Source organism: Haematobia irritans, chromosome 3 (assembly GCF_050003625.1).
Source record: "Haematobia irritans isolate KBUSLIRL chromosome 3, ASM5000362v1, whole genome shotgun sequence".
In the NCBI taxonomy this organism is placed as follows: Eukaryota; Metazoa; Arthropoda; class Insecta; order Diptera; family Muscidae; genus Haematobia; species Haematobia irritans.
Genome location: NC_134399.1, coordinates 160,861,879 through 160,875,904, shown reverse-complemented (window position 1 = coordinate 160,875,904; position 14,026 = coordinate 160,861,879). Strand labels below are relative to the sequence as shown.

Sequence of the window (14,026 nt, the reverse complement as noted above, 5' to 3'; positions counted from 1 at the left end):
CTTTTAATTACTTTTTTGTAGGTATTATTCACTACATTGTAGACACATCTATTCAAGGTCGACTACAGTAGTTCTGTATTAAATAAAAAATGTGATTTTATAGTCATCACATTAAGAGTAGGGAACACGATAGGTTGTATTAATTTATAATTGGATGATTTACTAAAGTTACCATAGATTATTCCACCAAGCAATAGTTACAGTTTTGTTTATGACTAATAAAAAATGATTTTTATTCTTGTATGACATTCGTTGTCTAATACCAACGATCTTAAAACTGAAACTTGTTCTCTTAGCCTCGACTATATTTCCTCTAAATCTATTATTTTATTAATTACATAGGTGAACATATATGTATAATTTCGACTATAATATATATGAACGAATGAGTGTTCACTGTGTGGATTTTTTCAACTTGTTGGTGTTCACTGCGACGCCCTCCTCTAGTAAAATAGAACATGTGTCAATTCTCACAGCAGTAATTGATTCTAACTCTTGTTGTCTCCATACCTATATAGTACACTTGCCGGCGTTGTATATTAGCTAAAAATAAAAGTTTGGGAATAATTGTGTTGAAAATCAATCACACTACAGCTATGTAAATTTCTCATGGAGAACAAATGTACTTATTCAAGTCGCTACTAATAAATGCCTCTCAAAATAGTTTTATGAAGTGTTGGATGTGACAAGTGTACGGAGAAAAAGTGAAATTAATATATTATCCTCTTAGCATGTAATATATAAATTAATATTTTTGGTAATATATTTCGCAGCACATTACGGTAAGCAACAGATCGCAACTAGGAAAGTTTTTCAATAGGCACGCGATTTATTTATTACCATTATAGCTATAAATTACACACTCAATAGGGTAGTATAACCATGACAAAATAAGAGATGTTATTCCGTATATTTTCCTAATTTTATTTTTAACATTTGAATTTATTACAAAATTTTATTTAAATCAAATGCCGGTTTGACATTTCGGGCAAACGCAGTCGAAAGTATGGTTTGTGTTAGCGCGATGAAATAAAAAGTATTAAAGAGTCTGCCATTTGTAAAAGGTTAAAGGCCGGTATTAAGTGCGAGTTTAGCCGCTAAAATCGTCATTTTTTCACTAAAGTGAAAACTAAATCAGCAAAAAAGGCATAAAATTATACATATTTGTTGCAGATTTCATTATAACTTGATGAAGAATAGCCCAAAGCAAATTGTCACAAAACTTTTATTCCTTAAAATGGATGACGATTTTAGCGCCTAAACTCGAACTTAATAGCCACCTTAAAGCTAATTGTTTTACACTTTAAACAGTTAGAACTGAGATTCTTTCCGGATGACATGCACAACTTGAAGGTGATGAAATTGCTCACCCCAGTGAGTTTGGAAAGATGTCAGGAGATTATTTATTTATTTATTTATTTATTTAGCCATTTAAAGCTATTAGATAATACCAAATTATAATTTAGTTCGGATTTTATAAATTAAAAGTTTTGTTTAACATATTCAATGACTTTACGCTTAAATTCTTTAAAATTTCTTTCAACTTTTAGTTGTAATGGTAATTGATTAAAAATTTTAAGGCCATTATAAAATACTACATTTTGACAAAAGTTAGATTTATGTAATTGCAGTCTAAAATCATGTAAATTACGTAAATTGTAAGGTTGTACATCAGAAACATAGGTCAAATTATTTTGAACATATTTTGGTAACATTCCATTCTTGGCTTTAAATATGAAAATTAATACTTTCATTGACAGCATCTGATTAACAGACATCCACTGTAAGTTTTCCAGCATGATCGAAACGTGTTCCAATCTACTACACCTTAAAATGCATCTCATGGCCCGGTTTTGTTGTTTCTGTAGTCTCTCTCTCATTGCATTGCTACCTAAGAATAGTACCGTTGAACAGTATTCAAAATGAGGCTTTATTATTGTATTGTAAATACGAATTGCAGTTTTCTTTGAAATATTACGGTGGAATGGGTAACAGTTCATAGGCCACTTCGACTAATTTGATCATGACGAAGAGGGTGGTCTGAGCCGAGGCGTTACCATGATGAAGAGCACTTTTTTCTTCGCTAAGTGTATCTTATTTGTTCAATTCTATACACAAAAAAATTTCACGAAAAATTTTCCAATTAAAATTTTAATTGAGTTTTAAAAAATATCCAATTAAAAATTTAATTGATTCAACAAATTTTTTAATTGAAACAAAAAATCAATCACAAAAATAATAGTATCAATTAATTTTTTGATTGGATCAATTAACTTTTTAATTGACCTTCAATTAATTTTTTAATTGATACTATCATTTCTGTGATTGAAGACATTTTAATTAAAAATTAATTGGATCAATTAATTTCGTGATTGAATCAGAAATTTTTTTTGTGTATGTAGAAACGTCCCGTGATATCTTTCGGGATTCTATGCTTGTGGTCTGCAGAGAGCAAACACAGAAGCAAAATATTACCAATATATTTCCAATTATAAATTTGATTGAAACTGAAAACTTTTTCATTTAAAAATTAATTGACACAATTAAATTTTTAATCAAATCCGGACGACTAATGGCCATTTTCATGTAGCTACGTTAAGCTTAACTGCCAGTTAACAGAAAGAAAAATGGAAATATCTTTTCTCCGGTTAACTTTTAAGTCAGTTAAAAATTATTGAGTTTTTTTTTAATTTTTAATTAAAAAATTAATTGAAACAATCATTTTTTAATCAAACTCAAAACACTAACGGCCATTTTAATGTAACTCCGTTAGTTTTAAATGCCAGTCAACAGAAATGAAATTATAAATAACTTAACATTCAGTGAAAAAATATCAGCAGTTAAGTGAAGAAAGAAAGAATATTAATTGGATCAATTAAGTTCGTGATTGAAACAGAAAAACAATTTCTTCAGTGTATACTAAAATTTTCATGCGACAAATAATGGATTTTAACCACTACAGATTTACTGAAAGAAAATTCAAAATTTCGAACTTTTAACTACTTTTATCTTGGGAAAATCGTTATTTAGACTTTTTAACATATAATAGGTATAATATCAGCAGTTCCGCTTTAGGAATAGCTCTCATTAATATATACATTCAAAAAATGTTGTTATTCATAACAGCAAAAATATCTGCTAAAATAGCAGTTTTTGTCTGCTGAAAAGGGAAATGAGTCAATGTAGTTGTTTCAATAAGCATCCGTTAGTTAAAACAGCAAACATTTTCTCTGCTAAAATAGCAAACTAATAGTGCTGAATTTAGCACACGTGTTTGCTACAATTTTTTGAACAACATCTCTGCTAAAATATAACAATGCATTAGTTGAAATAGCTGAAATTTTAGTCCTGGCAACAACCTTTGTCGTTTTTTACATGACATAAAATCAGGCTTTTGTAGACCAGCAAATAAAGGGTGATTTGTTAAGAGCTTGATAACTTTTTTAAAAAAAAAAACGCATAAAATTTGCAAAATCTCATCGGTTCTTTATTTGAAACGTTAGATTGGTCCATGACATTTACTTTTTGAAGATAATTTCATTTAAATGTTGACCGCGGCTGCGTCTTAGGTGGTCCATTCGGAAAGTCCAATTTTGGGCAACTTTTTCGAGCATTTCGGCCGGAATAGCCCGAATTTCTTCGGAAATGTTGTCTTCCAAAGCTGGAATAGTTGCTGGCTTATTTCTGTAGACTTTAGACTTGACGTAGCCCCACAAAAAATAGTCTAAAGGCGTCAAATCGCATGATCTTGGTGGCCAACTTACCGGTCCATTTCTTGAGATGAATTGTTCTCCGAAGTTTTCCCTCAAAATGGCCATAGAATCGCGAGCTGTGTGGCATGTAGCACCATCTTGTTGAAACCACATGTCAACCAAGTTCAGTTCTTCCATTTTTGGCAACAAAAAGTTTGTTAGCATCGAACGATAGCGATCGCCATTCACCGTAACGTTGCGTCCAACAGCATCTTTGAAAAAATACGGTCCAATGATTCCACCAGCGTACAAACCACACCAAACAGTGCATTTTTCGGGATGCATGGGCAGTTCTTGAACGGCTTCTGGTTGCTCTTCACTCCAAATGCGGCAATTTTGCTTATTTACGTAGCCATTCAACCAGAAATGAGCCTCATCGCTGAACAAAATTTGTCGATAAAAAAGCGGATTTTCTGCCAACTTTTCTAGGGCCCATTCACTGAAAATTCGACGTTGTGGCAGATCGTAAGTCTATTCATGATGAAATGTCAAAGCATACTGAGCATCTTTCTCTTTGACACCATGTCTGAAATCCCACGTGATCTGTCAAATACTAATGCATGAAAATCCTAACCTCAAAAGAATCACCCTTTATATGTGACTACCCAAGTCTGTAACACGTGGGATTTTGTGCTTCAGGACAAATATTTTCATATAGGTTTAGTATATAAAAATCTCATTGTACATTTTTTTTCAAATATATTAACTAAAATGTAAATTACAATCTCCGCGTGGATAAAAAAATGCGCATATTAATTACAAATGTTATTGCATAATCAAACACTATTAATTGTTCTTTAATGTTTGAAGCTTTTTAATTGTTTTTGGCTTATTATCAGTTAGTCCGGAGAGAGTTTATAATTTTGAGTCAGCAGAAGATTTCAGCAGATATTTTCCTAAATAGCAGCAGTCAGTGTTTGCTATTAACAGCAGTCTTTTTTTATATGCCACATTTACAAATCACACGGTATGATTTAAAGAGCATCAGTCGCATCTATTAAAATGTAGATGTAACTCCCTTCATATTTGTTAATTAGGTTACTAACCAATCTTTAAATTTTGGAACAAAAAAATGCTTCTTTTTCAATAGACATAATCGTATACCAATACAGAGGGTTGATTATGGATAAACGACATCATATTTTTGTTCATTTATAAAAATAAAACACAAATGCCGAAATAAATTTTTCCGTCAATGCAGTTCACCGGTGAACCCACACAAAAGTGTCATATGGAAATAATATTTTGTAAATTAGGTTCTTTTGTTTTGAGAAAAGCGTCATATCATACAAGGCCATTCGATAGTGACAATAACAAATGTTTCCTTTTTTATGATTTTGATAATGCGCAAGTGAATCAATAAAATGAAGGGTGTTTTTATCGAGAATAGAAAAATATTACAAAACGCATTAAAATGACGACGTAGTTTATTGCACAAAAATTTGCAATAAAACTGATTTGTTTCAAGTACAATACATTAGTCCATATGTGTTTGCAAGCGTTTACAATTCCAATTTTCTTACACAAAACATAGCTTATTTATTGCAAAAGTAACATAAATCAAAATGGGAAATTTCTTTCTAAATTTTGGATGTGAAAAATGGCCAATGCAAATTGTACTATCATTACAGTGGTTTTATAAATAATTTTGATATATGCCACTTATGAAATAAACGATATGTATTTTATTATAAAACATTTTTATACCCTTCACCACTACTGTGGTACAGGGTATAATAAGTTTGTGCATTTGTATGTAACGCCAAGAAATAGTGGTCATAGACCTATCTTTTAGTATACCGATCGGCTTAGAATTAAATTCTGAGTCGATTTAGCGATGTCCGTCTGTCTGTCTGTCCGTCCGTCCGTCCGTCTGTCTGTATATGTATTTTGTGCACAAAGTACAGCTCGCAATTTAAGTCCGATCGTCCTCAAATTTGGTATAGGGCCGTTTCTTGGGACAGAGGCAATCGCTATTGGTTTCGGAAAAAATTGGTTCAGATTTAGATATAGCTGCCATATATATTTATCCCCGATTTGGTCATAGTTAACGTGTTTATCAACCGATTTTCTTGAAATACCGTACATCCAAATATTTTATGAATCTCGAAAATCTTGCAAAATATCAGCCAAATCGGTTCAGATTTAGATATAGCTCCCATATATATCTTCCGTCCGATTTAGACGCATATGACCACAGAGGCCAAAGTTTACTGTCGATCTTCGTGAAATTTTGCACAGATGGTAGAATTGACATTCTACCAATGCTTGATACATTTGATTGAAATCGGTTCAAATTTAGATATAGCTCCCATATATATCTTTCGTCCGATTTGAACTTATATGGCCACAAAAGCCAGAGTTTTGCCGTGATTTGCTTCAAATTTTGCACAAGGGTTACGTTTAATAGTATCGTTAAGTGTGTCAAATCGGTTCAGATTTAGATATAGCTCACATATATATCTTTCGCCCGATTTGGACTTATATTGTCTCAAAAGCCAGAGTTTTGCCCTGGCTTACTTCAAATTTTTCACAAGCGGTACTTTTAATGATACTATTGTATGTGCCAAATATGGTCCAAATCGATTCAGATTTAGATATAGCTTCCATATATGTATATCTTTCGTCCGATTTGAACTTATATGGCCTCAAAATCCAGGGTTTTGCCGTGATTTGCTTCAAATTTCGCACAAGGAGTACTTTTAGTAGTATCGGTAATTGTACCAAATTTGGTTGAAATCGGTTCAGATTTAGATATGGCTCCCATATATATCTTCCGTCCGATTTGCACTCATATGACCAGGGGGCCAAAGTTATACTCACATTTACGTGAAATTTCGCATAGATAGCAGAATTAATATTCTAACTATACATGTCAAATTTAGTCAAAATCGGTTCAGATTATATAGCTTTTAGAAGTAAGTATATCTTGTAGAAGTAAAAAAAGTGTCTCTTTTATATAGCTTCCAGCATATGTGAAGTAGTTGAGATGGTAACACAAATTTTGGCCTACATAGGGGTGAAGGGTATAATATAGTCGGCCCCGCCCGACTTTAGACTTTACTTACTTGTTTTTCAATATATTGTGTTTTTATTCGTGTTTTTTTTCACTAATTCATTTCCGTAAATTAAAATCAAATTTGTTATATATTCACAAATTTGCTGTTCATTTCAATTCATTTCATTTGTTTATTCAATGAAGTTCACACTAAACTTGATTTCTGATGTATATAAAAAAACTAACCTAATCTGTAAAACCATTCATTATACATGTTATTTTATCAGTTCTTATCATTTTTATTCTTGCTATTTAAAAGTTGTCTAGTAATGATGAGACTTCAAATTTTACTATATTTTATTTCACCATGTGCTGACTCATCTTGAGTCTTGTGGATATTATTGTGCAATAAAATTTTATAATGTATAAAATATATCAACGAGTACAAAAAAATCCAAATGTTGATTAAAAAATTTATTTATTAAAAGCTTTTGCCCAGTATTATTTAGTATCAATTTATTGAAAATTAAATTATAATGAAGTACACCCAGAAAAAGTTATGATAAATCAATTTAAAATCATTTCGAATAAAAAATGTATTCCCCTTATTGTGGTCTACAAATTGGCAAAACGCAAAATTTCCCTCAATCATTATGTTCCAAACCACAATGATAAATAATACGAATATTCTTTGTACTGTTCTTATGGATATGGCTTTCAACTAGAAGACATTTTTTGGCAAATAAGAAATGGTTTGCTAGTTATTGATAAGCCAAAATATTTTCGAAAACGAGAGCTTTGCATAACAATGATGTCAAATTAATTGAAATAAAAATTAATCTACAAAATTAAATTGTATTTCACTTGCACTGAAAAACATAGAACCCACCAGGAAGAAAACTTTGGGTTAATTTTAGAAAATATTGAATATTTGTAGAAAATTTTAACTGAACAGTGTTACAAACGTTGGCATCACGCCGATGTCATAAAAGTAAGTAAATATTTACGACAAAATTTATTAGACATAACTATATTCTTTCACTTGTTAAAGAAAATTTTGCAGTTTGAAGGAAAAACTTGGAGTTAAAAATTGCAACAATGTCTTTAGTGACATACGAAGTTCATGATGGACGCATTTTTGGTAAAATTTACGAATTTAAAGAAATTCTGAACTATTTTGTGGAAGACACGAATTTAGTTAATCTTTATGCTTCAGTTGAGTATATTTTTTTCCTCTGTTTTAGTTAATTTGACTAACGTACACAAAAAATTGTTAGAGTAAAGGAAACTTTCTCCAAACATAATAATTCCGTGAACTAAAATAAAGTTAAATTGGCTTTAGTGAAATAGAGCGTTCACTTTTTTTTGAGTGTGATATCATTTAAAATGCATATTATTTCATGTAAGTACATAAAGGGTGATACGGTCAAAATTTGGTCAAGGGAAAACGCGTGTAAATCGGTGAAATCGTTTATTTAAAAAATATTCTGTTAGGCTTTCGCTTTTCCAAATCCGAATAGCCGGGCCTCACGCTTGACACCTGCCATCAGATTTTGTACAACCACCTTGTTCACTTTCTTCGCCGCAGAAAGCCAGTTTGCCTTGAACTGCTGCTCGTCCTTAGCAGTTTTTTTGGTCTTCTTTAGGTTCCGCTTGACAATAGCCCATTATTTCTCAAATGGGGCGGAGCTCTGACATGTTGGGAGGGTTCTTGTCCTTGGGAACCACCTGCACGTTGTTGGCGGCGTACCACTCCATGGCCTTTTTACCGTAATGGCAAGATGCCAAATCCGGCCAAAACAGTACGGAACAAACGTGTTTCTTCAGGAAAGGCAGCAGACGTTTATTCAAACACTCTTTCACGTAAATTTCTTGGTTGACAGTCCCGGAAGCTATGAAAATGCTGCTTTTCAAGCCACAGGTACAGATGGCTTGCCAAACCAGATATTTCTTTGCGAACTTTGACAGTTTTATGTGCTTGAAAATAGCTGCTACCTTTCCCCTTTCTTTTGCCGTATAAAACTCTTGTCCCGGAAGCTGATTTTAGTCGGCTTTGACGTAGGTTTCGTCGTCCATTACCACGCAGTCAAACTTCGTCAGCATCGTCGTGTACAGCCTCCGGGATCGCGCTTTGGCCGTCGTATTTTGTTTATCATCGCGATTTGGAGTCACTACCTTCTTGTAAGTCGATAGTCCGGCTCGTTTTTTGGCTCGATGCACGGTTGTAGACGATACACCCAGCTTATTTGCGGCATCTCGGAGAGAGAGGTTAGGGTTTCGCTTGAAACTACCGGCAACTCTCTTTGTCGTCTCAGCGGCTTCCGGTTTTCGATTTCCCCCGATCCAGACAAACGTTCCCCAAACACATTAATTACATTTGTAACGGTTGATTTTGCAACTTTTAGCGATTTTGCCAGCTTTGCGTGCGATTAGCTCGGATTTTCGCGATGCGCGAGCAAAATTTTGATACGCTGCTCTTCTTGCTTGGACGGCATTTTGACAACTGAAGAGTGAATTCCAAAATCAAAATAGGAGCAACATTCTACACACACACACCTTCAAAATGAGGGGTGTTCAGGTTTTTTAAATGCAAAATTGAAAGAAATACGTCAAGTTTATATTGACCAAATGTTGACCGTATCACCCTTTATTGGTATTCTGTAAAATTGGCTGTATAAATCGTTGGCATATTTTATTTTACCTTAGAATTTAATTCAATTTAAATTGAAAAAAATGCACAAAAAAAGTGAACTCTCTATTTCACTAAAGACAATTTAACTTTATTTTAGTTCACGGAATTATTATGTTTGGAGAAAGTTTCCTTTACTCTAACAATTTTTTGAGTACGATAGTTAAATTAACTAAAAAACGTAAAAAAATTATACACAAATTAAGCATAAAAATTTTCTAAATTCGTATTTTTCACAAAATAGTTCATTATATCTTTAAATTTGTAAATTTTACTACAAATGCGACCATCATGAACTTCGTATGTCACTAAAGACATTCTGGCAATTTTGAACTCCAATTTTTTCTTTCAAACTACAAAATTTTCTTTATCAAGTGAAAAAAAAATAATTATGTCTAATAAATTTTCTTCAATTTGTCGAAAAATATTTACTTATTTTTGTGATATTGGCGTGATGCTGTTTAGTTAAAATTTTCTAAATTATATTCAAAATTTTCTAAAATTAGCCAAAAGTTTTCTTCCTAATGGGTTCACTGTTTTTTCAGTGTGCCCACACGCAAAGAAGGAATATAATCAACCCAAACATGTTTCAAGAACAAAATTTTATTTTTGGATGGTGAACATGGAACATTTTTGTCGCAAAAATGTTTGTTTTTTGGCAAAAATTTACATGGTTGCCGAAATCATATACATAATTTTCGAGAAAATAACATGATTGCAACAAATATGTTCCATGTTCATCGTTTAAAGTAACTTTTTGCTCTCGAAACATGTTTGGGGTGATCATATTCCTTCTCAGGATGCACAACACTTATTGCGTTTTTTTGTAAAATATGCTCACTTTTTTGTATTTTGCACGGCACATGACCTTTTTAGATTCTTTTGTAAAAAGCAGGCTGCAATTCGAATACTGCTGTGAAAACAGTGCTTCGCACAATGGCAAATTGAGAACATTTTCAGCACTGCCGACAAGCAGAGTAGCATAACAGGTTGGCTGATAAATCCCAGGTCTAACAAAGAAAAAAATTCGTTTTTATTATTCAACATAGTTCCCTTTAAGAGCGATACAACGATTATAACGACCTTCCAATTTTTTGATACCATTTTGGTAGTACTCCTTCGGTTTTGTCTCAAAATAGCATCGAGCATCCTTTTGAGGTCTGAGAACAAGAAAAAGTCGCTGGTGCCAGATCTGGAGAATACGGTGGGTGGGGAAGCCCAATTCATGAATTTTTGCCGTCGTTCTCAATGACTTGTGGCACGGTGCGTTGTCTTGGTGGAACAACACGATTTCGACCTTCAAACGCTCCAATAACGCCATATAATAGTCACTGTTTATGGTTTTTCCCTTCTCAAGATAATCGATAAAAATTATTCCAAGCGCATCCCAAAAAACAGAGGCCATTACTTTGCCAGCGGACTTTTGAGTCTTTCCACGCTTCGGAGACGGTTCACCGGTCGCTGTCCACTCAGCCGACTGTCGATTGGACTCAGGAGTGTAGTGATGGAGCCATGTTTCATCCATTGTCACATATCGACGGAAAAACTCGTGTGTATTACGAGTTAACAGCTGCAAACACCGCTCAGAATCATCAACACGTTGTTATTTTTGGTCAATTGTGAGCTCGCGCGGCACCCACTTTGCGCAGAGCTTCCGCATATCCAAATATTGATTAATGATATGACCAACACGTTCCTTTGATATCTTTAAGGCCTCTGCTATCTCGATCAACTTCATTTTACGGTCATTCAAAATCATTTTGTGAATTTTTTTTGATGTTTTCGCCGGTAACCACCTCTTTCGGGCGTCCACTGCGTTCACCGTACTCCGTACTCATTTCACCACGCTTGAATTTTGCATACCAATCAATTATTGTTGATTTCCCTGGGGCAGAGTCCGGAAACTCATTATCAAGCCAAGTTTTTGCTTCCACCGTATTTTTTCCCTTCAGAAAACAGTATTTTATCAAAACACGAAATTCCTTTTTTTTCCATTTTTTCACAATAACAAAAGTTGCTTCACAAAAGACGCTCTATTTCACAAACTAATTGACTTACAGACGTCAAATTTTGACACGAATCATTTGAAGGTTGGTACTATATAAAAATAATATGCATTTAATACTAACGACGCCATCTATGTGTCAGACGGGGGACTTATCAGCCAACCTGTTATTGACCGAATTAGTTGCCTTTTAATAGTTGCTGTAACTGCCAAAAGGATGTTGGCAATAAATTCGGTTACTACAACCAATCTGTATTCTCTGTGCATTTATGGGTTAAGGTTCGTAATTTTTATTAGCTCGAGTATGGTGGGAACCTATGAAGAGCGATTACAATATTTGCCGTAATTATTGTATTTTGTCTTATTTATAATTTACAACGGAACGACTTTCTTATGTTTAGTTTTGGCCCCCCTATATATTTCTTTATATTGCAGTTCGATTTGGAACAGTAAAGTGGGACAACGACCACGCAGCGACGTCACAGCTAAAAACATCACAAAAAACCAACAACGACCCATTGACTCATTCTGAATGAAGCGGCTATTTTAATGGCGACACTTAGCAAAGAAATGTCTTCTATTGACATAGTAGGTATTTGTTTTAACAGAAATATCGCGTGTTTTATGTGGAATAGTTTATTTCATATAGATAGACACCTTAATTCAATAGTATGCTAAAGTCAAAATCATGTTCTTGTTCCAATAATGGCAATTTTAAATTTGCGTTTATAATTGGGATGAAATATTTGACATAAAAATCAACAAGCCGCAAATAAACTATTAAAATTTAATTTAATTAAAAAAAAAATAATTTAATTATTTAAAAAATTAAATATAATAAAAAATTAAATATAATGAATGTAAATAAAGTCATAATAATTGAGATAAAACTATTAAAAACATTTAATTATATCATTATTTGGAATTAACCTTACTCGTGGGGAATTTAGCTATCTTCTTAAACTGAGTCGATCTAGCCCTTTGTATCCGTCCTTGGCCGATCTTTATACAAGAAGGTCGGATTAAATTTTAGTATACCCCAGCAGATCAAGTGTAGATGGCGAATCTCATCGTTTGATTTGTACAAATACAGATGTGTGTGAAGATAAATTTTAAAATTTAACTTTAACAGAGCAATTTTAACAGGTTAACAGAGCTATGTTAACGGTTAACAGAGCTCTTTTGTGTAAAAAAATAGCGCATTTGAATTTAATTTTAGATTAAAACTTAAAAAATGGCGTTGTATGTGCATTGCAATTAAAAAAACAAATCAATAATAATAGAAAACACAATGAGTAATAACTAACTTAAAGGAATATTAAGAATATATATCTCAGAACTGTTAAAAAATGGCTGGTTGCAAAAATAAGTGGTAATAAATTGATTTGTATAAAGTATGAAATTGGAGATAGATAGGTTGATAAAACTGGTACCACATATAGCTCTCGTCGAGTGCTATCAGAAAGTACAAGAGTTATATTCCAAATTCATTTCAAATGCGAGAAATTTTGAAATTTTAGAAATCTGGAATGGCCCACTGTGGTGGAATGGAAAAAGATAGGTTAATGAAACTGGTACCACATATAGCCCTCGTCGAGAGCTATCAGAATATATACGTGTTGTATTCCGAATTCATTTCAGAATCGAGCAATTTTGAATGTAAAGTTAATGATAAAAATCTAAAGTGGCCCACTGTGCTGGATTACAAATAGATAGGTAAATGAAACTGGTACCACATATAGGCCTTGTTGGGCGCTATTAGAATCTACAAGAGTTATATTCCGAATCCATTTCAGATTCGAGAAATTTTGACTCTAAAATTAAATTTTAAAAATCTAAAATGGCCCACTGTACTGGAATGGAAAAATATAGGTCAATGAAACTGGTACCACATATAGCTCTCGTCGAGAGCTACCAGAATATATAAGCATTATAATTCAAGTCCATTTCAGATTCGAGAAATTTTGATTCAAAAGAAACATTTTATAAATATGAAATGGCCCACTGTGCTGGAATGGAGAATGATAGGCCACTGAAACTGGTTTCACATATAGCCCTCGTCGAGAGCTATTAGAATGTATAATCATTCCATTCCAAATTCATTTCAAATTCAAGAAATTTTGAAATTAAAGTTAAATTTAAATTTGAAAAATATAAACTGGCCCACTGTGCTGGACACGAAAAAGATAGGTCAATGAAACTTCTACCACAAATAGCCCTTGTCGAGTGCTGTAAGAATCTATAGGCATTATATTCCGAATCCATTTTAGATTCGAGAAATTTAGAAATTAAAGTTAAATTTTAAAAGTCTGAAATGGCCCACTGTGCTGTGGAATGGGGGAAAGATAAGTCAATGAAACTGGTACCACATATAGCCTTCGTCGAGAGGTATCAGAATATATAATTGTTATATTCTAAATTTATTTCGAAATATTGTCAAAATTAGAAATAAAATAGACATATTTTCCATTTGAAATTTACCTCTGTGACTGCGTAGCAAAATGTGTTAAACCTCGCTGTTATTAATATAACATAACATACTTTACTCTGAGAGTCGCTCTCTTGATTCGACTCTCAACAGA

General features: G+C 33.0%; 1 protein-coding gene across 1 annotated transcript in view; it reads left to right on the top strand.

Annotated features, from left to right (window-relative positions):
- The window catches only part of LOC142231767 (glutamate--cysteine ligase-like), a 50,822-nt gene that overhangs the window by 3,574 nt on the left and 33,222 nt on the right, over window positions 1-14,026 (top strand). The window lies entirely within an intron of this gene.